We start from the raw sequence: 27,317 nt of genomic DNA, 5'->3' as shown, positions 1-27,317 counted from the left end.
AGGGTCCAAAGAGGGGTAAATCCCATCCAAACAGCTCTGCCCTTGGGAAACAGGCTAATAAGGGGCTAATAAAGGAAGCAATAACAAGTCATTAATTCGGCAATTTGTTTTAAATCCCTTTCTTAAACCTTTAACTATATCTTAAACACTCTTCATCTTGTTTGTTTTTAACATATTGAAGAGGGAGAGGGTGTGGAAATAGCATTGCACAGAGCAGAAAGTGTTTTATGTGCCATATAAAGCTGGTCACAGTCATTTAGATTAAGTGGGAGATGAGACATTAGGTCTTGGGTACCATTTGCAAGGTCTGAGTACCACCTGTGATGTCTGGATGCTGCTGCCCATGGGAGGAAGAGAGGATAAACAGGCTCAGCAGAGCTGCAGTGCAGAGCTCCCACACGGCACCAGAAGCACTGAGATGGGACAGAGAGCTGGGGCAGCACAGTCGAATGGTCAGAGAACCCCAGTGCCCTGTGGGCTGCTGAGCATCACAGCTCATATCCACAGTCAGCAAAAGAGAGACAGCCCATGACAAGGGCTTCTCTTGCAAAATATGGCAATGTAACCTTTGAACTGCGAATAATTTTTCCTTTCTGGCAGCCAAACAAATGTTACGAAAGAATAATTCTCAGCATCCATTGTACCCTGAGGGTTAAATGTGTGTAAGCAGAGATCCAGACAGAGAGCTGGCAGCATCTGCTTTTCCTTTACTGTGTGGAGAGCTCTTCTGAGACTTGAGGGATGATGGGAGTTGTCTTTCCTTTTTTTTTTTGAGAAATAAGGTCATGGAAATTGTCAGAGGAGCATATGGAGTGATTATAGCAAAAGCACAGAAGTCTCTTAGAGAAACTTCCTGATTTTAAAAGCCTGATTCTTGTTATTTTACAGTAAGACTGTAAAGCACAGATTCTCTCCAAGAGAGTCAGGGAAAGTGCAGCAGTTTGTGCAGGGCGGTGACAGAAGTTGAGGTGGGAGTGGGCAGAAGGGCACAGTGTGTGAGGGGTGACACAGGGATGCCCGTTTGGGGCCAGCATTCAGGGCACTGGGCTTCAGGAGCTGTCACTGTCCCTTCCACAGAAGAAGATGCAACTGCATTTCAATAAACCTCATGAGAGAATCTATTTTCTAATACTCACTCCCCCTAAGCCAGCAAAAAGTCACAGGAATAGCACTGGAGGCAAAGCTACCATGTAAGAGGGGCTGAAGTATCACCAGGCAACCTAGCCAGGGCCAGTTTAACTTGCAGCAAGACTTTACCTTCTTTAATAGTACTTAAAGACTGTGGTGAGGAAGCAGTGTTTTCCCAAAGTAGTTGAAGCAGAACAATCTCACATAATCATCAGCCTCAGTGTGTCTACATGACTTTGCCTGGCAACACTGGAAATGAGACTTTCCCCTGGCCTGATCTCCCCTACCCCAGCTCACTGTGCTTTTTCCCAGGTTTACCATGTGCTGGGGTATCCCTGCTGATCACCTCAACCACCCTGCACTGACACCGTTTCCCAGACAAAACATTTTCATGTTTAACTAGTACTTTTCACTGAGCCACATGAGCAATTCCCTGGCTCTGGGAAGGGAAAAGTTCCTTGCGGGCAACTTGAAATGCAGCACTTGGAAAGTGAGGCTGACTGTAACATTTAGAAATTACATTTTATGGCACTTGGTCTATTCAGAAGTGTTGGAGTCTAGAACATCCCTCTGGCCACCCTGGAGGGTTTGGAGACCGGACAGGGGGGTCTGGGATCTGTACAAGGGGGTCAACCAGCCTCACACAGAGCCCAGGAGGACACTGCCTCTGATCCCTGTCCATGGGAGTGAATGCCCACATTATATGAAGAATCACAAGCTGGGAGAATTCAAAATTAGTGTTGCCATGAGGTTTTTTCCTGTGTGTCGAGTGCTCATATTGAAAGAGAATATGCAGCTTCTCTCCCGCTTGTTAATGTAAACAATGGCCATGTTTTGCTAACTGTCTCTCCTTGTTTACATATTTCTAGTTGGGAGGAGAAAAGGTGATGGACAGTTAGCTTGACCAGTGTGGATTGGAAGGTGGGGATTACATCCTCCAATAGATGGACATTATAGAAAATGTATATAAGTGACTTTGTAAATAAACTTCGGGGGTTCCTGCTTCCTGCCCTGATCTGCTCGCAACCCAGAAATATCTATGGAGTCCCTCATTTACCGTCAGGCCCAGCGGCGGCAAAGTAGTATTTAGTTTATCATAGAATGTAAATGTAGAATCTAGGATTTTTAGTATATGGAGTTGAAAAGACAAGATGGAGGAATTGGGGAGTGGCCCCTGTGCTCCTTGTTCTTGCTCTCGTCCCCCATCTTTTGCTGAGTTGGATTTTAGAGATTGGTTTAGAGTAGAAATGACATGTTTGCATAGGAAGTAGGTATTGGTACAATTTTGTAAATAAAAAGTACGTTGTGGACGGTGGTTGGGTCAGGGGTACAGTACATAAGGTGCGGGGCTCTCTGATCTGCCCAGTCCAGCCACGTGTCCTGGTCTGCTGGGGATGCCTCGCACAGCTGAGAAAGAACTAAGATAATCAAGAATAAACAACCTTGGAAACATGCACTGGCAGACTCAGCTTGTCGTCTCTGGCTTTGGTGTGAAACACTTAGGGCAAAGAGGAGACAGAAAACCTTATTACATCGGGGAACAGCAACCCCAAGGAAACTCCCAGGGAACAGCAACCCTGGGGGAAAACCTTATTGCCTTGGGGAACAGCAACCCCAAGGAGAATCTCAGGGAAAGATAACCTTGAGACAGAAGCTTACCAGGTAACATCTAGAAATCAGTCTTTAAAAATCAGACCCTGGCCTCAGCTTAGGTGTTTTCCTTATGGAATTGTTATGAACAAATTTCCCGGTCCTGGAGGGGGCTGGGCTATCCCTGTGTAAGAGTCGGTCCGAAAATCCCTCATTTCTGCCTCACGACTGTCAGAGGCCGAGACCCCCATGGACCCTGAGCCACAGCACAGGCCAAGTTTTCCCTGCACCTGTTGTCACTGGACCAAGACGCCCTCCTCAGGGACCCATGCATGAAACAATGGGGGATGGTTACGGTTTCTGGCCATGTTTGCAAAGAGATGTTCCTGTACTGACCGTACCTGGTAAGACCTGAGCTGCACCGCTCCCCCTATTGTGAGAGAACACCTGCGATGCCCATGAGACCGACCCCCCTTCTTGGCATCTTGCCTCTCGCTTCGAAAAGAACTATAACAACTCCACCAGAAGAGCAGGCTTTTGAGGCCTCCCCAGCGGACGACGGCTCTATTGACCTACGTGCCACGGAGACTGCGAAGGTGGTCTGTTGGCATCGGCGTCACGAGGACCCCCGTCTGTCAGTTGGTAGCTATACCCTTTCTTTACCCCCCTTTCTCTCCCTCTCTCTCTCCCTCTCTTCTTTCCCCTTCTTTTCTATCGCATAACTGTGTGTATCAATAAAGATACAATTGATTTCACTTGAATTAAGTTATCACTGCCTCTTTTTGCACTCTGAAATCAAAACGAACCATCACGACCATCCTTTGGCTCGTGACATTAAATTGGCGTCACGGACAGGATCCTGATTGACAGAGGGGTTGCAGGTTGTCTATAGTCTGTACTAGGAAGAGGAAGATTTGCCTCAGCCGCACCTAGCCCGTCACTTCGGTGAACGAAGCTAGAAAGCAAGGGGGGCTTTTCTGATTCTTCGCACACTGTAGACACCTAGGTGAAAGCATCCCTATACTCTGTTGAGGTGTATCTGTCTTCAGGATTTCACAAAAGATCTCCTAGTGCAAAAAGAGAAACTGTTTTTTGTGTGTGAACTGTCTTGTTGAGAGAAGGGACACCTTGACGTAACTAAACAGTGCCTCAGCAGACAGATTTTGTCCCTTCACCCACCCCAGGGAAAGAGGGGAGACGCAGCGTAGCTGTGTGTGTGTACAACCAAGCATTACCTCCCTGTAGTGGTTTTCTGATCCCCTTTACAAAATGACTAATGATTTTATACATAAAACTGAATTTTATGCTCTACTAGCTAAACACAATGCCAGACCCTCTCCAGAGGTGGAATTTTGGGCTAATAATAACTGGTCTAATTTGGAAAGTGTGGTTGATAAAGTATGTTCTTTACAACATGAAACAAAATTTAAACTGGGCAAAAATAAAACCATACTGTGCTCAGTTCTGGGAGCCTGCCTTACCGCAGCTGTAGAAACTCGCTTTAAGCGAAGAAGTGAAGAAAATGCAATAATAGACTCCCTTCAAAATTTAGTTGAAATTTTGCAAAATGAAAATCATTTGCTGCGAGATGAAAATAATTTGCTACGGACTGCCTTGGGAGATGAATATTCTAAAAATTTAGAGAATGCTGACTTCCCAAAAAAGGCAGAAGAAAAAGAAACTCCTCACATTTATCAGATTTACCCCCAGAAAGAATTAGTGTTAGTAAAAAATTGTGAGGAACACTGCTGCCCTAACACAACACCTCTAGTTAAAACAGAATGCAACTATATTGATGAAAATTCAGACCTACACATAATCACTAAAGAAATCCCGGACACCACCACTGAATTATCTAAGTTAAAAGGAGAGTACTCGCATTTCCCTCATGAATCAGAGACAGAATATGTTTCCCGAGTATCTCTCGGTGGTGGAGATCAAATTAAGTTGACAGAACAAGAAGCTAGTGGGTACTGGGGACGTGGAGTTTTCTTAACAATAAGAGACAAACATAACTCGTGGTCCCTGATTCAATGCTCAGCTCACTTGGCAGAGGGGTATAACCCCTTTGAAAAGGGAAACCATTTAACTTTAATTGGTACTCCCGAACAGCCCATGGAAAACATTCACAAAGCTGCCTGCCTGCAAATGATACATGATGACTCTCCAATGCAATTGCCTGTAAAGCCTGAAATTATGATTCCTTTAATTCAAAAGCCTTTGGAATTACTTAAACCTATAGCAATTGTTTTAAGTTCTGTAGAAAAGCTAGACAGATCCCTCGGAAACCCAAGTGAACCAACCGGATCTACAGATCGTGGTTTCAGTCCTTATCCTACCCCCTCCCAGCCCCCAGCCTCTCAATCTAATTCACCTGCTGGTGATCGTAATGTCTATGTATTAAGTGAAATTGCAGTAGAAGTGACCAACTATGTTAAAACTCCTAGTAGTGAAAAACCAGAGAAAAGTAAACAGATCACTAGCCGCCAACACTTGTTGCTATTAGATATTAAAAAAGGGGTCCCCAAACAAAACCCAAATTTGCCAGGGCAACCCCTCCCTAAAAAGTCACAGCAAATTACACACCTTTCTTCTGAGAATCTGGGCAGTGAGCCCAGAAACAGTCTAACAATCCAACCCCCCCACCCTCCCCCTCTCAGCACCCAGGCAAGGAGCCAAAGCAAAGCCTTCCTTCTCAAGGGAACCGACATTCACCCACCCGTGCCCACCCTGCTTTGGCCCAAGAGTTAGAAAAAATACCCATAGCTGACAATGTAGCTGTTTACCAATGCATCGATGATATTTTTGTGGGTAGGGATGAAATAGAAGTGGAAGATCCTCAACAGAAAATAATCTCCAACTTTGAAAGCTTTGATCTACAAATTTCCCCTGAAAGTAAAATTTCTGGGAATTTGATGGAAAAGAAGCATGATACGCATTTGATAACCTCCTTCAATCAAATTAAAATGCCAGAATCTACGAAGGAACTGCAACAAGTTTCAGAATTACTAGTGCTTTGCAGAAAACACATCCCTGATTTTTCTATAATTGCCAGAACCCTTTACAGCCTGCTGAGAAAAGGAAAAATTTGGGAATGGGGTGATTCTCATCATGAGGCTTTAAAATTGTTAATTTTTGAGGCAACTGCCCACCAAACACTTGGTCCTACTTATCCTACAGATCCTTTCCACATGGAATGGTGTTTTGCTTTTTCAGGATTGTCAGTACAACAACCTGTTGTCCTGAGAGGCCCTTCTCCATATGCAACCCCCCCACCTGACGGGGTGGCCGAAGGAGCCTCATTTGGAGCTGTAAAAAATCTGACAGTGAACTTGGATGGTAACCCAGACAAACCTGCCTCAGTCACTGGAACAGCCTCCCCCTTTTGCCCCAAGCAGTCTCACTTTTCTGCAGAAATTGTCCCAGATTGGGCAAAACGTGAAAAGATCAAATGGGCTTCTCATACCTGTTATGGATGGGAGGCTAACAAATGTTCCAAAATCACTGCTTTTTGCCTGGCAGTTCCAAGCATAAACACACCCTGGATAATTCCTTCATACTAACTTTTCTGCCTTTGAAGGCAGATTCTGTTGTGTTTACTTTTCACAGGAGAACTCCGATGGACATAAAGACCACATAAAACCATGATAAAACTGGTGATATTTTAAACATTATTTGTGTTATAGGAACAAAATTAAGAATTTTAAACAGTATTGATTTAGAAATATTCGTTAATAAATTGGTTGTTACAATTAAGAATGTGACAACACCTTTTACAGTCGTCCTTATTGGCTTTGGGAACGACTCAGTGGCTATTATCAAACATATTATCAAACTGAGAACTGGTAAATGTGAATGATTATAAATTGATAATTGATTGCAAAACTAAATCTTTTAACTCTTAGCTGCCTCCAGTCTCAGTAGTGGATGCAGTTAGTGGCTGCCTCAATTATAAAAGATGGCAGCTTTTCCTACTGAAATTTGGAAAGTAATTTGGAACAATGCCAATGATTTCAAAAGAGATTTTCAATTCTAGTTGAACTTAGTGAATTTTATTTATGACTCTTTTATAAACACAGCCACAGCTTTTGTATTGACCATATGTAATGCTTTGATACATTTGATATTCCCTATTATTGTGTTAAGATTAAAACATGATGGAGCTATTCTCTATCTTTTCCAGTATAGGGAGTGGGCCCGTCAAGTCGATAAAAAATGGCAAACTGTTAACTTAGAATCCTGCATAGTCCGAGAACAACAAGGCTTTATTTGTGAAAGTAATAAAATTACATTTGTTTAGACATAGAACAAAATATTTGTCATTTTAAAGTTTATCCTAACGAGACTCCTGAAACAGTGCTTTTATATGTAGGCAATGGATGTGTATGCTTTAGGACTGCTTGTGATGTTGTAACTGTAGAAAATGTTATACTAGAAACCAAAAATCATTCGAACTTTTGTGCTTGTAACTTTACTAAAATTACAGCTTTTGATTTTTCTTTTTCAGCTCCAGTTACTTCTTACCAGCTTTTACAATCTAATTACACACTGATCCACAAGCTACGGCCTACTCTGATTGGGATGAACCTCACTTTGGTAAAGTAATTGTTGCTCCATCAGGATCTAAGTGAAATTTTAGATAAAACCAAGACCTTGATAACAAATTATGTCATCCCATCGTTGTTCTTTTAACTTTATTTTGATTGGCTTTTGTTTTGCAGCAATCTCATTCTTTACTTAGAAACAATAGATATACTTAGAGATGTTGACACAAGACAAACTTTACAAGTAGGCCATAGCCGCGGACTGTGAAATGGATTTTGCCTAAGTAATACATATATTTTAAGAAAATTATGTATTTTGATTTTTGTGATTTGTGTTAATCATTTTTAAATTTGTTCATGCTACTTGAAAATTGTTTTACAATAATTTTTTGCCTTGATTGAAAATTGTTTTAACTAATATTTTACTTAATATTGTTAAGATTTTGTCTTGATTATTTGATTTTATGAATCATTTATCATCATGATTTGTTTAAGAGTTTTATTAATCAACAACAATTATTTGTTTTGAAATTTTAATGTCATTGGATTTGTTTTGTCATAATAATTTGTTTTGAGATATTAACAATCAATATTAATCATTATGATATCTCTTGTTTTTCCTTCTCCCTTCTCTATTTCTTTTCCCCCTCCCTTTTTCTCTGGACTCTATTTTCCTGGGTATACTACTGACACTGACAATGAGTCCTGAAGACTTCAGAACAACGCAACGAACTCAACTGATGGAGCTCTCCTGCCGACCAGTCATGAGTCACGGGGTGGTGTAAGAGTCGGTCCGAAAATCCCTCATTTCTGCCTCACGACTGTCAGAGGCCGAGACCCCCATGGACCCTGAGCCACAGCACAGGCCAAGTTTTCCCTGCACCTGTTGTCACTGGACCAAGACGCCCTCCTCAGGGACCCATGCATGAAACAATGGGGGATGGTTACGGTTTCTGGCCATGTTTGCAAAGAGATGTTCCTGTACTGACCGTACCTGGTAAGACCTGAGCTGCACCGCTCCCCCTATTGTGAGAGAACACCTGCGATGCCCATGAGACCGACCCCCCTTCTTGGCATCTTGCCTCTCGCTTCGAAAAGAACTATAACAACTCCACCAGAAGAGCAGGCTTTTGAGGCCTCCCCAGCGGACGACGGCTCTATTGACCTACGTGCCACGGAGACTGCGAAGGTGGTCTGTTGGCATCGGCGTCACGAGGACCCCCGTCTGTCAGTTGGTAGCTATACCCTTTCTTTACCCCCCTTTCTCTCCCTCTCTCTCTCCCTCTCTTCTTTCCCCTTCTTTTCTATCGCATAACTGTGTGTATCAATAAAGATACAATTGATTTCACTTGAATTAAGTTATCACTGCCTCTTTTTGCACTCTGAAATCAAAACGAACCATCACGACCATCCTTTGGCTCGTGACACCCTGTCCTAGCCCCATAGCGAGACAGTCGCACTATCCCCCCAGAGGAAAACACAGAGCACCCATTAGCATATTAAAAGAGCTCTGAGCTCTCAGAATGCAACCCCCCTCCTCCCAATTTGTGCAGTCACCCAGCCTTTTAGAAAAATGGGGGTTTTTCCTTTTTGCAGAGAACCCCATAGCTGGGGTGAGGCTGTTGCGGTGGCCCGCCGGCCGGCTGAGAGCTGTGACTGATGTCGCAGCCCCTGCCCCCGAGGAGGAGACAGGTGACCCCCATCCCTGGCAGGGCTGAACAGCCACCCTGCCAGTCCTGCATTCCTACATTAGCATGTTAAAAGCAAAGTGATTGTCCTAGCTGTGCCTACTGTAATCGGAGCTTACCTAGTTTCCCCCCCCCATGCTGCCTACTTGAGGAGGGCATATGCAAATAAGACGAACACACAGCACACTGGGAGAGAGTTCTTTGGGGATGAAAGGCACCCCAAAATGGAAGACTGGACACAGTGAAAAGATCCAGGTGGTGCCCTGGCCGAGGAAGGAGTGGACGCACCCCCCTGGCCTGGTTCGAAGACTCGCCATAATCTATTAAGAGTCTGAATGGAATGGGAGCGAGCCAGCTCAAGTGACTGAGACAGAGAACGGGAAACTCTCAAGGTTTTTCCCTGAGGGTAAAGAGCTGACTCTGCACTCCAGTGGCAGACCACTCACTGCTCTGCCTTTTGATGGTTGACCAGAGAGAACTCCTAGCTGTTCCTATGGGAACAAGGACTCGGCATCTACTGTTTGCAGTGGAATGATGAGCTTGGACAGCACTTTCTCCTTCGGATGCCTGCAGCAGCTTGGAAAACTCCGATCGGTCTCTGCAATCCTGCTGATGACTTTAATAATGAGCTGATCACTTTAATAAAGAGCTGAATATTAATAAAGGCATATGCCCTGTTCTTTTCAGAATGAAATTAGTTCAGCATATATGTGAGCAGAGAGACACCAACAATAAGCTTTGTTAGAACTGAGCATTTCTTTAACTTTGCTGTCTTCCCTACAGGCTATGGAGGAAGTAACTAACTCCTGAGCAGGCAACCATGGACCTGGTGAGAGATTTCAGGTATGTGTTGGAAGGTAAAAAATGTGCTGGTGCCTGTTAGTCAATCAGCACTACATCTAAGATTTTCCCAGGGAAATCATAGACTGCTAATTTGGAGGGAGGAAACAGTGCAGATTTTTTCCACTAAGATGATAAAATAAAGGTTTCCAGCTGAGATACCCATTTGGGGAGATGAATGATAATTTGCCAGGACAGGGGACAGCTGAAATTAGTAATGATATTCTGCTGTAATTTACATTGCTCAAAAGCCAGAGTTAAATCAGTGAAGTCACTAGGGATCTGTACCTGATTTCTCTGAAAGAGAATTTGTTCCATTAATCTGGGTGGCTTAAAAGGAAGACTGTTAATAGCTCTGAGTGCTGGGCTTCAGTTGGTCCAATGGTCTTTATTGAGGGCAAAAAAAGACCTGTGAGTTACAGGATCTCTGTTTTTGTAACTAGATTAGTTAATGTGATGTGGCTTGGCAGAACTTGTGATTCCCTCTAACATGGAGGGAAGTTACCAGAAGTATTTTCAGTTTGCCAGCTGCAGTACAAAACCAAGCTCACCCCCTTCCCCCAGTTTTACTTGGGTATGACATCAAGTACTGCACCAAATTTTAAGAAATGAGCTTCCCACTCAAACCAACCAAATCTTCCCAGAGTCAGCTGTGCTGTAAAAGACCACAAAAGTCACAGAGGCCAGAATTGTCCCTCCTGACCTTAAGGCCGACCAGGTCTCGCTTACCTTTCTCTTAGATTGTGCCTCTGCAAAAAGCCTCAGCACATATTACTGCAGAGTCACGTCAGAGCTGGCCCCTGTGAGCCCTCCCTGCCACCCTCAGGTTCCTATCTCAGAGATGGAAAGGCAAAATTGCAGAAAATGCTCTCAAAAGGTTAAAATAACAATTATATAGAAATTCTGGCCAAGGAAGGATCAGCCCTGGAAGCTTTCTTATATCTCAGTTTGAGCTCGGACATGTGGAAAAAATAATAGTCATGAAAGGACTCACAGGCTCTCCCAGTACAGACGAATAATAAACAATACAAAGGCAAAGAGAAAATGGATAAATTTTTATTATCCTCTGAGCAGCTGTAACATGGCAATTAGGACAGGATAACAGGCAATTTAATGCCAGCATATGCATTGGAAAATTGGAGGTGGCCACAAAGGGGATTAAATATGACTGGAGAAACAGCCAGCATTGGTATGGGAGAATAATCAAAATAAGTGAAAAGCAGAAAGGGAATGAGGATAAACACTACCAACCTTTGCTACACTGTTCACAGAAATGTCAAGGGAAAACCCAAACCCATACAACCACACACAAGTAAAGCAAATAAGCAAATTATCAGCCTGAGCAGGAGGACATGCCTGGACAAGAAAGAAAACAAATGATCTCTGTGGGCAGATCTAAATTCAGCAAGGATTCAAGTATTGCAGAGTTAAACTGAAAGTTTTCTGGGTTTTTTGTTTGTTAGGTTTTTTATTGATCAGAGATAAAAACTGTGAAAAATGTGAAATGATTAATTTATGTTCTTATGGTTAATGATAAATTGAAAACTATAAAAACTGTATATATATGTGTGTTGTATGAAAGTATATGTTTCAGGATACCTTGTAACATTTTGTTAAACCAAATTATGAAAAGGCAGGCACCACCCCAGAAGCTCACATTCAGAAATAGACAAAAGGTTTACCGGAAAACCGGCAGTCTCCTCAATCACCGGGAGGAGACCCATCAAGATAAGGCGGCAGGGCCATCAACACCCCCAGCCGACACCCTCACCGAGCATCAAGCATCATCATCCATATCTCGACCATTCATCATTCATGAGGCTCTATAGAAACTGGACATTAACATATGAACTGAGAGAAAGAACTCTTTTCAGCCTAGCTGGAGACACCCTTGGATTTGAATAGCTAGCTGGGACACAAAGGGAAATATGGGGAAATATTGCCGAGGGCAAAATAAAATGTATAAAAACTAAGCCCCGAACCGGGCAAATTTGTGAACCTAGGGGGAGACAGCAGACAGCCAGGTTCTGTGTCTCGAGGTTCACCCTTAGCATTTTCCCGGAAAAAAGACTGTCAAGTATCTCCGCTGTTAATGGGTTTATCGAAATTCTGTAATTCCATCTTTTGATTAATAAACCAAATTATTTTAATTGGAATATCGTATTGGTATTTATAACAAAAACCTAGGAAAAAGAATGGAAGTGGTACTGCTGCTTCAAAGCAAGAGATGGTACAAAGCATGTTGCTTGGAGGAGGTGTGTGAGCACCCACAGCATATGCATGTCTGTTCACAGCCAGCCTGAGGATTCTGATTTCGCAGAACAGATTAAAGAAGAGAGGGTGCTGAGCACATGTTAATCCATGGTGTTAATCCATACCAGGGAAGCTGTTGGGGGTTAGAATTGTCTCTTTTTTACTTGTAGAATTTTCTCCCATAAGTTGCTAGGAAATTAACTACTGAGTACTTATGGGTGCTTAAGCAAAACAAAGAAGTGACCAGAGGAGAGGAGTGTAGTACCTGGCTACACCTCTTTTGGTCTCTGGGACTTTCTCTCAGAGGGGGAAGATACCGTGAGTTTTGGGGGCAGGTAAAGGACAGGGCTGGGAGCAGCTGTGCTCTCTCACTCTTGGCATCAGAAGGAGGACGGCCAAGCTGTTGCTTACTGGGGGGAGAATTCACTGTCACCACCACAGTCCAGTCCTAGGGATCTACCACCATCTGCTCGTGTGTCCAGGAATTCTGAGCTTGCCTTCTCCTGCCTTGCTGGAGCTGGGCCGCCGCTGTCCCACCCCCGCCACTTCTTCAGCACTGCTCTGGGTCTTTTGCTATGCTGTAGCCCTGCACTCCCTGCCCTGCCGGAACATCCCACAGTTCCAGCTACCACCACGGAGCTTCTGATACATCTCATCCACCAGCCAGGAATTTTTGCTCATTGCTGCCAATCCAGCTTGGTGCTCCTCAGAGTCCTGCAGGGGCACCAGGATCAGACTGCCTCAGGGTTTTGTGAAGCAAAGCCTCTTCTCCATTCCTTCCTGTCTCAGCTGAGAGGGCTGTCAGGAGGTTCCTGGTTCTGTTTTGTTGTTAATGCTGTGGTTATTGTTTTGTTTGCCTTGTTATACATACTAGTAAAGAACTGTTATTCCTATCCCCATACCTTTGCCTGAGAGCCCCTTAATTTCAAAATTATAATAATTTGGAGGGAGAGTGTTGCCATGAGGTTTTTTCCTGTATGCTAAGTGCTCATATTGAAAGAGAATATGCAGCCTCTCTCATGCTTGTTAATGTAAACACTGGCTATGTTTTGCTAACTGTCTCTGTTTACATATTTCTAGATGGGAGGAGAAAAGGTAATGGACAGTTAGTTTGGCCAGTGGGATTGAAAGGTGGGAATTTAATCCTCCAATGGATGGACATTATAGGAGATGTATATAAAGTTACTTTGTAAATAAACTGCAGGAGTTCCTGCCTCCTGCTCTGATCTGCTCAGAACCCAGAAAATGTCTCCTGAGTCCCTCTCTTATCGTCAGGATCAGCTGCGGCAGGAGAGGGTTTACATTCTCCATTCCAAGTGAGGCTCCAGCTTTCCCTGGCAGATACCTGTCTTTCAAACTAAGACAGAAGCTCACAGGGCAGCCAGTCTGGGGAGACAACCCCCACTGTGTCCCAAAGTAGCTCAGCACAGCCAGGACCAGGGCCAAGGGGAGCAGTTCTGGGGTGGCTAAAACCACCCAAAAACCACTGAGTCACAGCCAAGGTGCCCTGAAACTGGGGGGTGGAAAGCTCTGGAGGAAGTGTGATGAACCATGGTGGAGGGCATCACTCCTGTTTGCTGCAGCACAACAGTGTGTTGCAAATTGCAAGTGACAGCTGCAGGTCATCAAGTTGCACAAAGGCATTGATGAGTTGGTGTAATATATGATGTAATTTGTGTTCATGCAATATAAATGTATAAGCATCCATGTTCATGTAATATGATGTATCAATGATATAAGTTCGGCCACGTTTTAGGAGAAATACAGTAGCAGTCACCCAGGCTTGGAAATAAAGTAAAAAAGATTAAGAATTGAAAAGTGCCCTTTCTCAAAACTTGGGCAAGGACCATGATTTACAACAGAAAGGAGGGTGGCTATGGGAAGAGATAGGCCCACTCCAGAGATGGACTCACCAACGACCGACAATTATCACTCGATATGGATCTAGACTTCATCATCCCGGGTGTGCATCCCAATACAAGATTCCCCAAAATCCAATTCGAATCAAGTATTCATCTCTTCTCGGAAATCCAATCAACCATCCGGCAGTGAGGACAGAATTTCATGAATATGGAGCAAGAGTGGAAAAAGGACAAAGAAGTATGAAGAAAGACCCTGTCCAGCCAAAAACTGCATATAAACTGACCCTGCTGGGACTGAAATTGTGAACAGGGGAGTTCCGGTGTGATAGAGGCTGAAGCTAGGTTCAGCCAGTGCCAATCCCGGGCTTAACACTGACTTTGTTTGTGGCTTTTTCATTTTGCAAATTTTGTTTCCAAATTTTATTTTTTGTAAATTATTATTAAAATTCATTTTTATTAATTGGATTGGCTACACATTTATAACAGTTGGGTTCAAGTAATGAATAGCACAAAGTGCTTTACTGGGACAGGGCTCATCTTGGAAAGCCCATTCCGGCACCCTCACATCTGCTTCAGGGTCCAGGGGCTGCACCTCAGTGTCAAATCCTTCTTGGGTGAACCTGATGGAGAGGGCACTACCTGGGTGCTGATCATACAGAGTTTTCTGGGATGATTTGTCTCTGATTTAGAAGAAACAGAGGTGGTGACCTTGAGCAGCTCCAGAGCTATGGGTTTGCCCTTATCATAACACTCATGTAAATGTGCCTTTCCAGGCATAAGCACAACTGACCTCAAGTATATGGGCAAACAGTATATTTATTGCTATAAAATGATAGCAAGTTCACTGACAAAAGCAGATTGGGCAGCTGGTGGGGATTTTTAATCACAGAGAAGATTTGATGGTCACTGAATGTTAATCCACAACTGTTTACAGAATCACATAGTTACTGCAGCATGTTGGTTTTTCTTTGAAGGAGTTAAAACTGTATTCTGACAACATAATGACAAATGGTTAACTGACTTAAAAAGAGCATTTAGGAGATATACAATGATTTTTTAAACATATATATAATGTAAATCTATATACTTTATATATAAATATATCTAGCTATGCAGGATATGTCTTACAGGAAACAAAGGGGGCTGGTGATAACTTCTCATAAAATTTTATGTTGTGGTTTTCTGGCTTTTGAGATGTTGCTGATTTGTCCATTTAAAAACAAACAGAAATAAACCCTTAGAAAAAAGCCTAGAACAGTACTTCCGAGAGTTGGTTCTAAGCTTTCATATTCAAATATCAAATCCCTGTATTACTGTTCTCCTACTTGTAGTGTTAACTAATTCAAAGGAAAAGACAGGAAGGAGAGATAAGGCACTGGGATGGAACCTGAGGGGATGACACCAGTTATGTCTGACTACACTTCCACAGTGGATGTGTAAATGAGGATAATAAACTGCTTTATTCCCACTCTCAGTGTGTAAAGATTATGAGTGCATGGGATATCCATTACTTTATGACCTACAGCTGGGACTTCTGGAAAGCAAAGGAATAAAAGTGGAGTTGGCCTTTTCCAAACCTGCAAGAATTTGCTCTCAGGATCGAGGCCACAGAGTACAACCCTCTGAGGCTAGTCTGCAGAGGATTCTAGACTTACAGACTCAGCCTGGGATTGCTTGGCCTGTGACCTCATAAAATGCTCAGGTCCTGGCTGGATGAAATCAGCTTTCAGCCTGTAAAGCCATGTAAGCATGCAAACTGCTTGGGGAAGGTAGGAGAGCTCAAGGACTTAAAGATGTTGAACTGGCTTATGGAGCTAAACTCCTTAAAGAACTTAAGCTGCTGTGAAAAGGGAAGCTGGTTTAAATCCCCAAATCTCCCTTCTAGAAGATTATAGGGTGGTAGTTCAGGGCCTAGCTGTGACTTGGCTCCTGCACAGCAGCCATCAGCCCTCCAGAGGGAGCAGGTTTCCTGGGTGGCACAGAAGCAGCTGTGGCCAGGACATCTGTCTCCCCAGTAACTTAGGACTAGTGAAGCTGTCTGAGAGGCTGTTGAAAGTAGCTCTGATTTGGGGAGGTCTGAGCACTCTTTCACACCCTTGGAACCAGAAAGTGAAAGACCCATGAGAAATGGAAAACAGGAGGTCTGTGAACATGTGGTGCCTTTGTTTCTACTTCATTGAAGTTTTGTTTTTTTTTAGTTTGGGGGGGATTTATTCTTTTTATTGTTTGGTTTCTGCTTCAGCTACCAGCTCTTATTATGTCTCGTGATTAAAATGCCACTATTTTCTCTGTAGGAGAAAATAAAAATGTCACTTCTCTTTTTAATAAGGTTAGAGCTTTAGCTGTTCCAAGTGGGCACATTAAACTATTTTGTCCTCAGTATTATTTTTTGTGCCCCCTCCTTTCACTGAATCCAAGTCTTCATTTCTGCTCTGTGCATTACTAGAAAGATGCTGGAGCTGCTGCCTCAGCAAAGCAGTGTGGGAGGGAAAGTCCCTTTCCTTGTCTTTCCTTGCTTATGCAGCTGATCCCATCAGCCCTTGTCCTACAGTATCACAGGGAGGTGTTCACACAGATTTGATATAGTTTGGGGCTCTGGGCAGTGTCCAGGCAATGGGAGGAGGGTCTGTGCCACAGCCCTTCACCCCACTGTGTGCAGGCTGGGCTTGTACATAACCTGGCACGAGCTGCTGTTCAGGTGATTATTGTTTCAATGGGTTTATTTAGCAGTTGTTTCCAAGTTATCAATAAAAACAGTGAATACACCCAGTCTCAGACCTGTGAAAACACATTTCTTTCCCACAAAACTTCCATGACTAAATATCAGTGAATGACTGGCAGATGTATAGAGCCTTCCCATTCTTCCCAAACCACTAAATAACTTGTCAGATTTATTTTTAAAAATGTTTACAGTCTCAGCTGACAGCTGCACTGTGCAGCAGCAACATCAAGGTGAGTGCACCTACTCAATGCTCTGCCCAAAATGCTGTGAAGTGCAGAGAGAAGCTCACAAAACCCCACAGGAGCTGTTCTGCCTCTTTGCAGGCTGAGCCTGGTGTTACAGGAACAAGTGAAACTTCACTGGCAGGTTATAAATATACAAAGATAGAGAATATTTAAGATAGGACTGGCATGAATCTACAGGAAAAGACACAGACTTATTCATTAGTTAATGTTGGATGAGGGCACTGTTCCTCAATGCCTAAATGAGCTTCCCTTTGCCTTCCCCATCCAGAAGACACATACACACTAATTAGGCAGTCTCCCAAATACAGGATACATTTCCCTTGAGGAAAAAAGGAGAATTTATAAGACTCAGGCACTGCACTGGGGCACCTAAGTGTGTTTGAAATGGTCAGAGTTGGCAAAATACTGAGATGAAAAGCAGCTTGGAACTAAATGGAAGTTGGAGAGAGAATAGAGGAGACTTCCCCAAAGATGTTTAATAGGTCACATAGGGCAGGATTTGTTCCAGAGGGCTGGATGGAGGTTTATAAATTACAGTTCCTCTTTTGCCTTTTTTTTCCTCCTTAAAGAAAAGGAGAAGCAGAGGGCCTGGTGTGAGAAATCAGGTTGTGATTCGTGTCAGTCAGATAGAACCCACCTATGTATGTGTGTCTGCAGGCAATGCCGACAGAGACCGTGGGATTATTGTAAAGAAGAGTTTTAAAAATCAGCTAAGTAAGGCATGGAAGTGGGGTTTAACAAGGCAACTATATAACAGTAGGCTTTTAGCTAACTGTTTATTTTAACAACAAAATTGTAATTGTTTGCAAGTAATTAATATAAGCTTTAAACTACCTTGTAGTATAAGTTTCAAACTATCCTTTGTAAAAGTTATAAATTGGGGGTTTTTTGAGTATGGAAGAAATTGTAATCACTTAAGGGGAAGTAGGACTAACATAAGCTGAGAGGCTCCACAAAGACATTTTTGGAAAATGTTGACTTTGAGTTTTGTAATCACTGAGAGAGGGGCCCTATGAAGACATTTATTGAGACATGATAGCTTTAGGAGCTTTAGATTGTGTAATGACTGAGAGGAGGCTTGCAAAATGTATGCTGACTAACAGAATATATATGCTTGCTTAAGCAAACTGTATAACCAAAAATAATGCTAGTGGAAAAAGATATTTTAAAAGAAGACTGGGAGTCTGGAGACACATCAGAAGACCATCTCGGACTGCCTCCCCAACAGATCTTCAAAAACCACAACTGCTGATTATGAAGAAAAGCAAGTAGAAAATAACTGAAAATTTGGGGAAGTGAAGTGCCTAGAATGGTATAAGAAACTACCGTTCAAGAGCTGAATTCATGCATTGCTTGGGGCGGAAGCCCCCGCACACCCAGCGCTGCCATTGCTCACCCTTTTATCGAACAAATTAATAAATTGGCTATATTGCTTGATGTACTGGCAAGTCTAGCTTTTCATTTATAAGACTGGGAAATGCAGATGTGTAAGAGGGACTTGAGCGATGAGTTGGGCTTTTTTTGTACCTAAGGCAAGGTTTAAATTCTGTAATTTTGTGAGGGACAGGTTAGGCTTGCAATAGGACTGAAAAAATCTGTTTAATTTACTGAGAATGGGCTCAGATTGACACATGACATTGAGAAGGTTAAAATGATAGGATAAAGTTAATTTTTTAAAAAAATTTTTTTTGAGTAAGAAAGGTGTCCCCACATTTAAAGTTGTTGATCTTTATTTTCTTTCCTTTAGGAAAGAAGGGAACAGAAACTAAACCAACACCATGCCTCCAAAAACATATGCCTAAGACTTTAATCTGACAATTCCTCCCAACCAAGGGTGATTCAGATAACAGCTCCTTTTTAGCTAACCACCAGACTTCAGTGATTTGGATAAAAAGGAACCATGGTCTGAATCATCCAGAGTAGTTAGTATTTGGTTGGCAAAGCCATGCCTGCAGGATTTTCTAAAGTCAAAAAAACCTGCTTGTCTTCCAGAATTACCACAACTTGTCTTGCTTTCAGAAAAAGACCGTCTGTCATGTGATATTTTGACTGATAAAATTAATGTGGTAGCGATTAAACTGTGCATTGTCAATTTTCTTCATGTTTTGGGTTTTTTTACTGAGAGATCTGCCTATGAAGAGGCAGCAGCTATTTTTTTTCCATAATTGCATCTGTTTCAGAGAGCAGACAGATGTTGGGCTGAAATTCATTATAGTATTCATAAACCCCATTGGGATCTGATGACCTTGTAACATATAGCTACTGTTCCTTGCGAAGTGTTTCCAAGTGTTCTTACTTTGAATGAAGAAATAAATTTGCAGAAGATGGGAGGAAAGGGAAAAACCTCTAGCAAGGCAGATGGCTGCACAATAGCAAGATTCAATAGTTATACAAAACATGAGAGTTCAATTTATTTCAATAAATTATCTTTATTTTGCAAAATTGCCAGCCAGCCTTTGTGCACTGGTATCGTTGTAGCAGGCAGATACTGACTTGGTATTCTGATATAAGGCAGAGTCACAGTGAAATACTCAGTGACACAGGAAAGAAAAGAGAATCAGAGTAGGAAAAATTCTCATGGAGAGACAAAATAATAGAAATAGCTTTCACACAGGGAAGCAGTTATCTATATAATTCATGTATTACTGCACAAAATCACTACTGAGGATTCAACTGGTGCTGGAACAGAGTCCAAAGACAGGAGTGCAAAACACCGTAGTTACAGAGGTTATGACTCTTCTCCCTGGAAGTGTTGGTGTGGCTGTTTTCAGGCAGAGCAGAGCTATGTGCTGGGCTGATGGGAAACTGGAAACTTCCAGTGGCAGCATTTGTTTCCTTGAGAAACTCCAAAGGGCTGAGCTAAAACAATGTTGTGAAGTCCTGGGGCAGGCAGGCACGGAGGGTTATCAGTGCTGCAGTGAGAGGGCTCCTCATGCTCCCTGTGCTGTGTGGGGACAGCCTGGCATAGGCTAGCTTGTCTGGGTACCACTGGAAAGAAAATAAATTCCTGCAAAAGTCCCTGTGAGCAGCATTTGGAATAATGCATATTTTGTGGGAGACCTATATATTAAGTTTTAGCCTTGGGGAACGTGGTGGACATCCTGGCTGGGATTACAGTAGTCAGAGGTACTTTTTCCAGCTTGCCTGTCCACTAAGGAATCCTTTGGGAAGGAAGCTGTTTGGTCTCATTTTGGATATCCTGTGAAACTGAACTAGCATGGTTGCCAGGAACTGAAGAAAGTTATTTAATTTTTAAAGAGCTGAAAACTACTGTGTGTGTTATTGAGTACTGTACAGGAAATTACTGTTTTGGTTTGTTTGTCAGGATTTCTGGTATTTCCAGTTTACTCAGGATAGCAACCCTGTCTCTTGATCCTAATGCAGCAGTCTCTGCCAAGTGGAAATCTGAAGACAGATTCAGGTTTAAATATAACTTTCTGGCCACACCTTAATGTGTTTGGAATGAAGTGGGAATTTTCTTTAGTTCAAATAGGAGAAAGCATGAGAAATATTCAGAGCACAATCCAACAATGTGTAGTGGTGTGCTAATGAGTTCTTTATATTTTCTAAGTTTTTCTAAGTTCTTTGTAAGATGTTTTGTTCCTTGTACCCCCCGTTTTACCTTCCTGATAGTTGCCCCTGCTAATCCCCCGGTAACTGTTAGGTGTCAGTCCTTTCCCCCCTCCTCCCTGGAGCCTGCCTGTCACCTCAGAGCCCTGCCTCAGAACTAGAAAGTTCTGTGAGGGGCTTCGAGCGATTGGCTAGGTTCGGGGGAAATTCCCTCCCCTCCCTTATGTGTGGTCCTCGTTTGTGTCAGTCACCTTCCTAGCCTCTTCTGTATTGAACCCTATTGGTTGTACCCTCCTCACCACCCTCTGTACCCCCCCCCCCCCCCATAAAAGAAGGTCTGAAAAAGGCAAAACTGTCTCGGTCAGAGCAAGTTCTTGGCAGGTGAAGAGGCTCCGCCTGACCCCTCAAATAAACCCCCTTGGACTTACTCGGCCGGCTCCTCCCTTTATTCTCTGCCGTCATCTGCCCCTTGCCACCTGTCCCCTCGACGTTTCGTCAGAACCAAGACCCACTGGATCGGCTTGGCTTGCGCTGCTTGCCAGCCGTACCTGCTGCTTGCCACGGTGCCTGAGCTAGCCTGGGCAGGGCGGGACCGCATTCTGAAAGGCACCAGCGACAACAATGCATTGAAAACAACAACATTTTACTGTGATTTCCAAGCACCGTAGGGATGGTTCCCAGGAATGCTGAAGCTAGGAAGTGGATTGTGTTGGTAGTTCATTTTTTTTGCATCTTTTAACTAAATTGGAATGTAAGTGGACGTCCATGATCTGAAACTTAAATCTTCCCTTTGCAGTCCCAAATCATTTTGCAGCAGCTGCACTAAGTTATCCTGATACTTTCCAAGGTGTGACCTGATAAAAGTATTCTCTGCTTTTCTGTGGTCATGAAATAGTACTCCTGGCATTGTGTGACTGCTACCAAGCTAGCATCCAGACATATCCAGGCTGTATACAAGCCTATAAAGACTTTTAATGTGTAACCCTAGCCAGCAAAGGGTTGTTCCCTAAAGCAACACTAAGGAGATATCTAAAATCTCTAGTTCATATAAAAGACAAAAGTAATGGAGATTTTTGTGAAGTATTTTTATTCTGGGAGAAAAGTGCTGATGTTGGAGCATCAGCATCAATCTGATCATGTGCTTCAGGCATGGGCATAATGCAGGTTCCTTAGAAAAGGTAAGAAAACTTCCAGCAAAATAAATCTCTCAGGGAGTGTTCCAGTGCTAAGGAAAGCTGGTGTTCATAGAGATCCTGTCTAATGTTGGTGCATGTGCTGGGGAGCTGCTGCAGAGGGGGGTCCTGGGAAAGGCTGGCACACTGGAATGGCTCTCCACCATGACACTGGGAGCAGGGGAACCCAGAAGCTTGAAGAGGGTTTTGTCTCCTACCTGTATAGCAGGGAGCCTAACTTGAGCTTTGGGGTTTCTGAGCTTCATGTTGGATTTGTATTGTGAAAATGCTGGGAAATGTATGCAGAGGATTGGCTCTGGAGTCACAGATGTGGCATGAGCTGCTGAGCCTGGCTGTTCCCACAGCCATGGGAGTGGGAGGGATGTCCATTCCCTGAGCCTCATCTGGGTGATTATTTCAATAAAATGATCACGTGTGTTGGAGTTTTTCTGAATGATATTTTTTCTGAATTTACAGTTCAAAGAACTGAGAAATGCTGAAAAGAGTCAGTTTGCCCTTTTCAGGCTAAGCCCCCGGTTTAAGAAGCTGTTTATGTCCTGTAGACCAGAAATCTTGTTATGAGTTATCTTCTTGTTTATTTCTCTGCCAGCTTCACACTTGTAGCTGAGACCCAATGTAAACAAAGCTAGAGGAAACAAGCCAGCATGTCACTTTGAGCCTCAGTTTAAAACACTCTTCCTTTACTGAGTGTCACATCTGGCAGGGGCAATTACTCTTGGTAGGATTATTATGGACCCAAATCTGTGTTAGGATGATGACAGAAGAGCTCAGAATTATCCGAGTACTTCTGGGGTACAATGGCATTTCCTTTGCGGAAACAAAGGAAGTTCTTTCCCCACCATTCTTGCACTTCCCTTTTAATACAAAACATCCTTTGCATGCACATAGACATTTGAAAGGTTTTTATGTTCAGGTCTGTGGTCGCTGAATTTGGCTTCAGGGTTTTGACTATGGCTGTTGGAGAGGAAAGCTGTACAGATAGCATTTAATTCTCTTGTGCTTGTTAAGCTTTGGTTATTTGGTATTTTAAAAATTGAATTTATTATTAAGGGAACCTGTTCACTTTTTGTTATTGGTGAGGTGTGTGGCGGTGCATTACTTTTAGTTTATTATGATTTCATATTTGTTGTAATAACTCAGTTTTGCGTACCCCATTTTCCTTCTTTATGTGCCCTTAATTCAGTTCTATGTACCCCTACCCCCCTAATTAGTATTCCTTTGTCTCCTTCAGTTGCTTTAAGTTATGCATGCACCTGTTATGTTATGTGACTTTCAGTTATCTGTCTATTATCTTTCCCGCCTTATGTAAACCCATCCCACACATCCTGGATTGGTTTCTGTTGGTTTTACCCGCGGATGCAACACCCTAGATACAGACCCTAATTGGTTGCTTTAAATTTACCGCTCCCTTTACCCCTCCCCTAAGCTTGTTGTATAAAACCCACTGCCCGAGCCCTGCTCGGGGCTTCTTGGGGTGTTGTCTTTTAGTTGCTCATCTCCTTAATAAAACTCTTCAGTTCACCCCAAGACCCGTCTCGCCTCCACTCCATCTCTGCTTCCGAAATAGACACTGCCGAGAACATCGGAGTCCCTAGGTGGGGAGGTGAGAGCTCCCCAGGGGGGAAGGTGTCGCACTCCTGGCCGCTGTGTGCCCTGGGACTGAAGAGAGTCACACACCGCGACATAGGTGAATGTGGGTTTATTAACAATTGCACTAATGGATTGAATTTCTGATTCCTGGGAGTTCCTCTGCCACACAACTTCATGCAGAAAAGCAAAGTGAGAGAGACTGCTCACAGGTCAGCAATAGCACAAGCACTCTGGTCAAGGCTTTGGGAAGGATTTGCCAGGAGCAGGGCATGGGGCTGTGGGGAACACCTGGAGCACATTTCTGTGTCTGTAGAACCAGTCAGCAAGCTGGTGAAGAACTCAGGCCTTGTAAATCTGGTTCTACTATGTAATTGTCCTTGTGGCATTTGTAGCCTCAACAGATCTGCTGTGAATATCTGTGACAAAAGCAGCTGTTGCTTCTGCTAGACCTGCAAGGCCTTTATGGGGAAATGATGCTCTGCCTTCCTCAACAGCAAGGGAAGAATTGCTGAGAGCCCTGCCTGCAGAGGTGTGAGTGGGACTGGAGCACCCATAGAAACTCCCAGCAGAGTGCAGGGGGAAGGCATGTGGTGGTAAAATGTGGTGGTAAAGGCACACAGCAGGGATAGTGAGACCTGCCTGCAAAATACTACAAACCATGTTGTACTTCTAAACACTTTTATACTTCTCATTTTTGGGTAGAGCTTTCTGTCAAGTGGAAATTAATCCTCAAGTTGGAGCACTCACCAGAGGTGAGCAAGGCAGGCAGAATTAATTTCAGCCAAGGATCTAGGAGATGGAGAGGGAGAGAGGGCATTGGGTTGACAACAGTAGGGAGTTTCACACCAGTTCTCACCAGGCAGGCAGGAAGGAAGTATAAAGTGGCAGGAGATGAAAGACAGCCTGAAGGTTAAAGATATAACTGTAATAAATGCCGAGCCAATTCCAAATTAATAAATGATTTTATTAATTTAAGAAAAATAAATGGACAAAATTTCGGGTAAGCCAACAATCAAAGAATCAGTGTCGAGTCCCGGGATCGGCACTGGGTGAACCTTAGCTACGGCATCTATCGCACTGCAGCTCCCCCTGTTCACGCTTTCGGTTCCACGAGCCCAGTTTTTCTACAGTTCTTTTAGTGGGACAAAGCATTACTTCATGCTTTCTTTGTCCCTTCAGTTTTCCTTCATATTCATGGGGGTCCATCCTTGCCACTTGGTCGGTTGAATCAGCTTTCCTTCATATTCATGGGGATTCATCTTTGCCGTTTGGTCAGTTGAATAGTCTTTCCGTGGGGAGATGAATATTAGGTACGACTTCTGGGAATCGCGTATTGAGATGTGTGTCCTTGATGGCAGAGTACGGCCCATCTCAGTGGTAATGACTGGGTCATTCGCAATCCCATCTCTGGCGAGGATCCATCTTCCTTGGATCCCCTCTCCTATTCTTTTGTAAATCCGGTCGTTCCCCAATTTCCTGGTAAGGTCATTCCCGAATCCGTTTACCCCCCCCCCCCCCCCAGCCTTGTATGATTTTACTGTTTATTCCAAAGGGCATAACTTGATTTATATTATACATACTTTATAAACACGAATTATCCCACATCATTTATCACATTAAAAACAAGTAGCCAATTAAATTGATAAAGAATTTTATTAATAATTTACAACTTAAAATTTCGAAAAAGCCACAAGCAAAAATCAGTGTCGAGCCCGGGATCGGAACTGCGTGAACTTTAGCTTCGGCCTCTATAGCACCGGAGCTGCCCTGTTCATGAATTCAGTCTCTGCGGAGCCAGTTTATATACAGTTTTTCAGCAGGACTGGGTATTACCTCATACTTCTTTTCTCCCTCCAGTTTCTTTTTCGTATTCATGTAGTCTTTTTCCTCACTGCTGGTTGGTTGAATAGGTTTCCGAGGAGAGATGAATACTTGATTCAGTTTCTGGGAACCATGTATTGGGATGCACACCCTGGATGATGGAGGTTAGATCCATATCTAGTGTTAATTTTTGGGTCATTGTCAGATCCATCTCCGGAGAGGGCCCATCTCTTCTGGTAGCCACCCTTCTTTCTATTGTAAATTTTAGTCCTTGCCTGAGTACCTGGTAAGGGTGTTTACAATTCCTGAACACTTTTTATTTCCAAGCCTGAGTGACTTTTTCTCGTATATACCACAAATTACAAACATGAATTATTTCACATCATATATCACAGCCTTCTGAAAAATTCCTCAAGTTCAGTAAAATGTAGATATCTTTCTTATTTAGTGTAATAAACTATTAGCCAATTTTAAATTAATAAAGAATTTTATTAATAAATTAATAAACAGAATTTTGAAAAAGCCAACAATCAAGGATCAGTGTCGAGCCCGGGACCAGCACTGGGTGAACCTCAGCTTCGGCCTCTATCTCACGGAAGCCCCCTTGGTTCACAAATTCAGTCTCTTTGGGTTCTGCTTATATACAGTTTCTCAGCGGGACAGAGTATTACTTCATACTCTCTTTGTCTTTCCAGTTTTTCCATATTCATGCAATCTTTTTCCTGATGCCGAGTCAGTTGAATAGGTCTTCTGAGAAGAGATGAATGTCTGATTCGGTTTCTGGGAACTGTGCATTGAAATGCACACCCTGGATGGTGGGACAAGATCCATATCAAGCGTTGATCACTGGGTTGTTCTCAGCTTCATCTCCGGAGGAGGCCCATCTCCCTTGGACCCTCCCTCCTTTCTGTTGCAAATTCCAGTCTTTCCTGAATTCCTGGCAGAGGTAATTCCAATTCCAAAGTTTGTTTTGTCCCCGGGCCTGAATGACTGTTTCATTTATTGTATAAGGTACAACTCATTTTATATCACATATGTGAAAGCAGGGTCTCTATTTGGGGTTGGAGATGGAGCAAACACAGATATGACCAGTGTGGTTAAAACATACGTTCTCCTCTTTATTCCCGAAATGGCTGGTTTTATACAGTGCAAAATAATTTACAGTTACAGGTGCATTCTTATTGGCATTCAGCGTGAACAAGTATGTAAACTATTTCAGTTTAAGGCAGCTACTGTATCTTCACTCTAATTGCCCTATACAGTCTATGCCCACACCTTAACCTAATTTCTAACTGCGCCACACAGCTTATCTACTTCTACACAGGCCCAAATCTGAGGCCCAGTTTGGGATAGCTCAAATCTCATTCCACAGCACATTGTGCCCACGATCTCTAAGAAATTCGGTTACACATATGTATTACAAACACGAATTATCCCATGCCATTTATCACATTTAGTATGCTGAATTTAGCAAGGTGTTATCCCAGTATTTAAAAATAACAAAAGAGTAACAGTTTACTAATTATTTCTGTTGCAGTAGATTTGTCTACTTCTGTTTTACTGATGGCTTTAAACCTGTGAACAATTATACTAAAATATGTAACAAAACCATAATGAAATATGCATATGACTTTGATAATGGATTCTCAAATATATTATTTACACAGATTGTTCATGATGTTGTCTTGTTTTATGGAAAAAAGGAAAGAGCTACAAAAAATATTTGTTTTTTGCAGTCTAACCTGAAATATTTATCATAACAGGCTTCTTGCAAACATTCTGCCCTCAGCAGCCAAATCATATCAGTACATATCTGATTGCCTTTTATTATGTGGCAGGTTAAGGTTGTTCCTCCAAGGTGCTCTATGTGCTGCAGCTCTCAATCTCCCACTGACACCCATCACAGGCCACCCTGATTTTACCTGCCCCAGGAGAAGTGTTCCTGCTCTTTCCTGCTCTCTGTCTTGCACCTTGTTCACATTGTTCAGAAACTTTAAGTAGTAGTTGGGGATCTAAAGCATCATGTCTACATGTTAGCTAAGAGAAGCCACAGGAATGGGTACTTCCCTCCAAATGAGCATGGAGGTGCAGATGATTACATGGGATGTTCTTCTCCAGACACCACCCACTTCAAATAAGTAGAGGACAAACCTCTTCGTGTTATGGCTAGAATGATATTTTCAAAAGAGCTTGGTGCTTTGCTTGATCTTGCTGATCCCAGTGAGAATGACCCATTTGAGAGCAGGTTTCAGTATCCCAAAAGATCGGTCC

This window comes from Prinia subflava (assembly GCF_021018805.1).
Source record: "Prinia subflava isolate CZ2003 ecotype Zambia chromosome W unlocalized genomic scaffold, Cam_Psub_1.2 scaffold_33_NEW, whole genome shotgun sequence".
In the NCBI taxonomy this organism is placed as follows: Eukaryota; Metazoa; Chordata; class Aves; order Passeriformes; family Cisticolidae; genus Prinia; species Prinia subflava.
The sequence above is the reverse complement of the archived record's forward strand: the minus strand, read 5'-3'. Positions refer to the sequence as shown.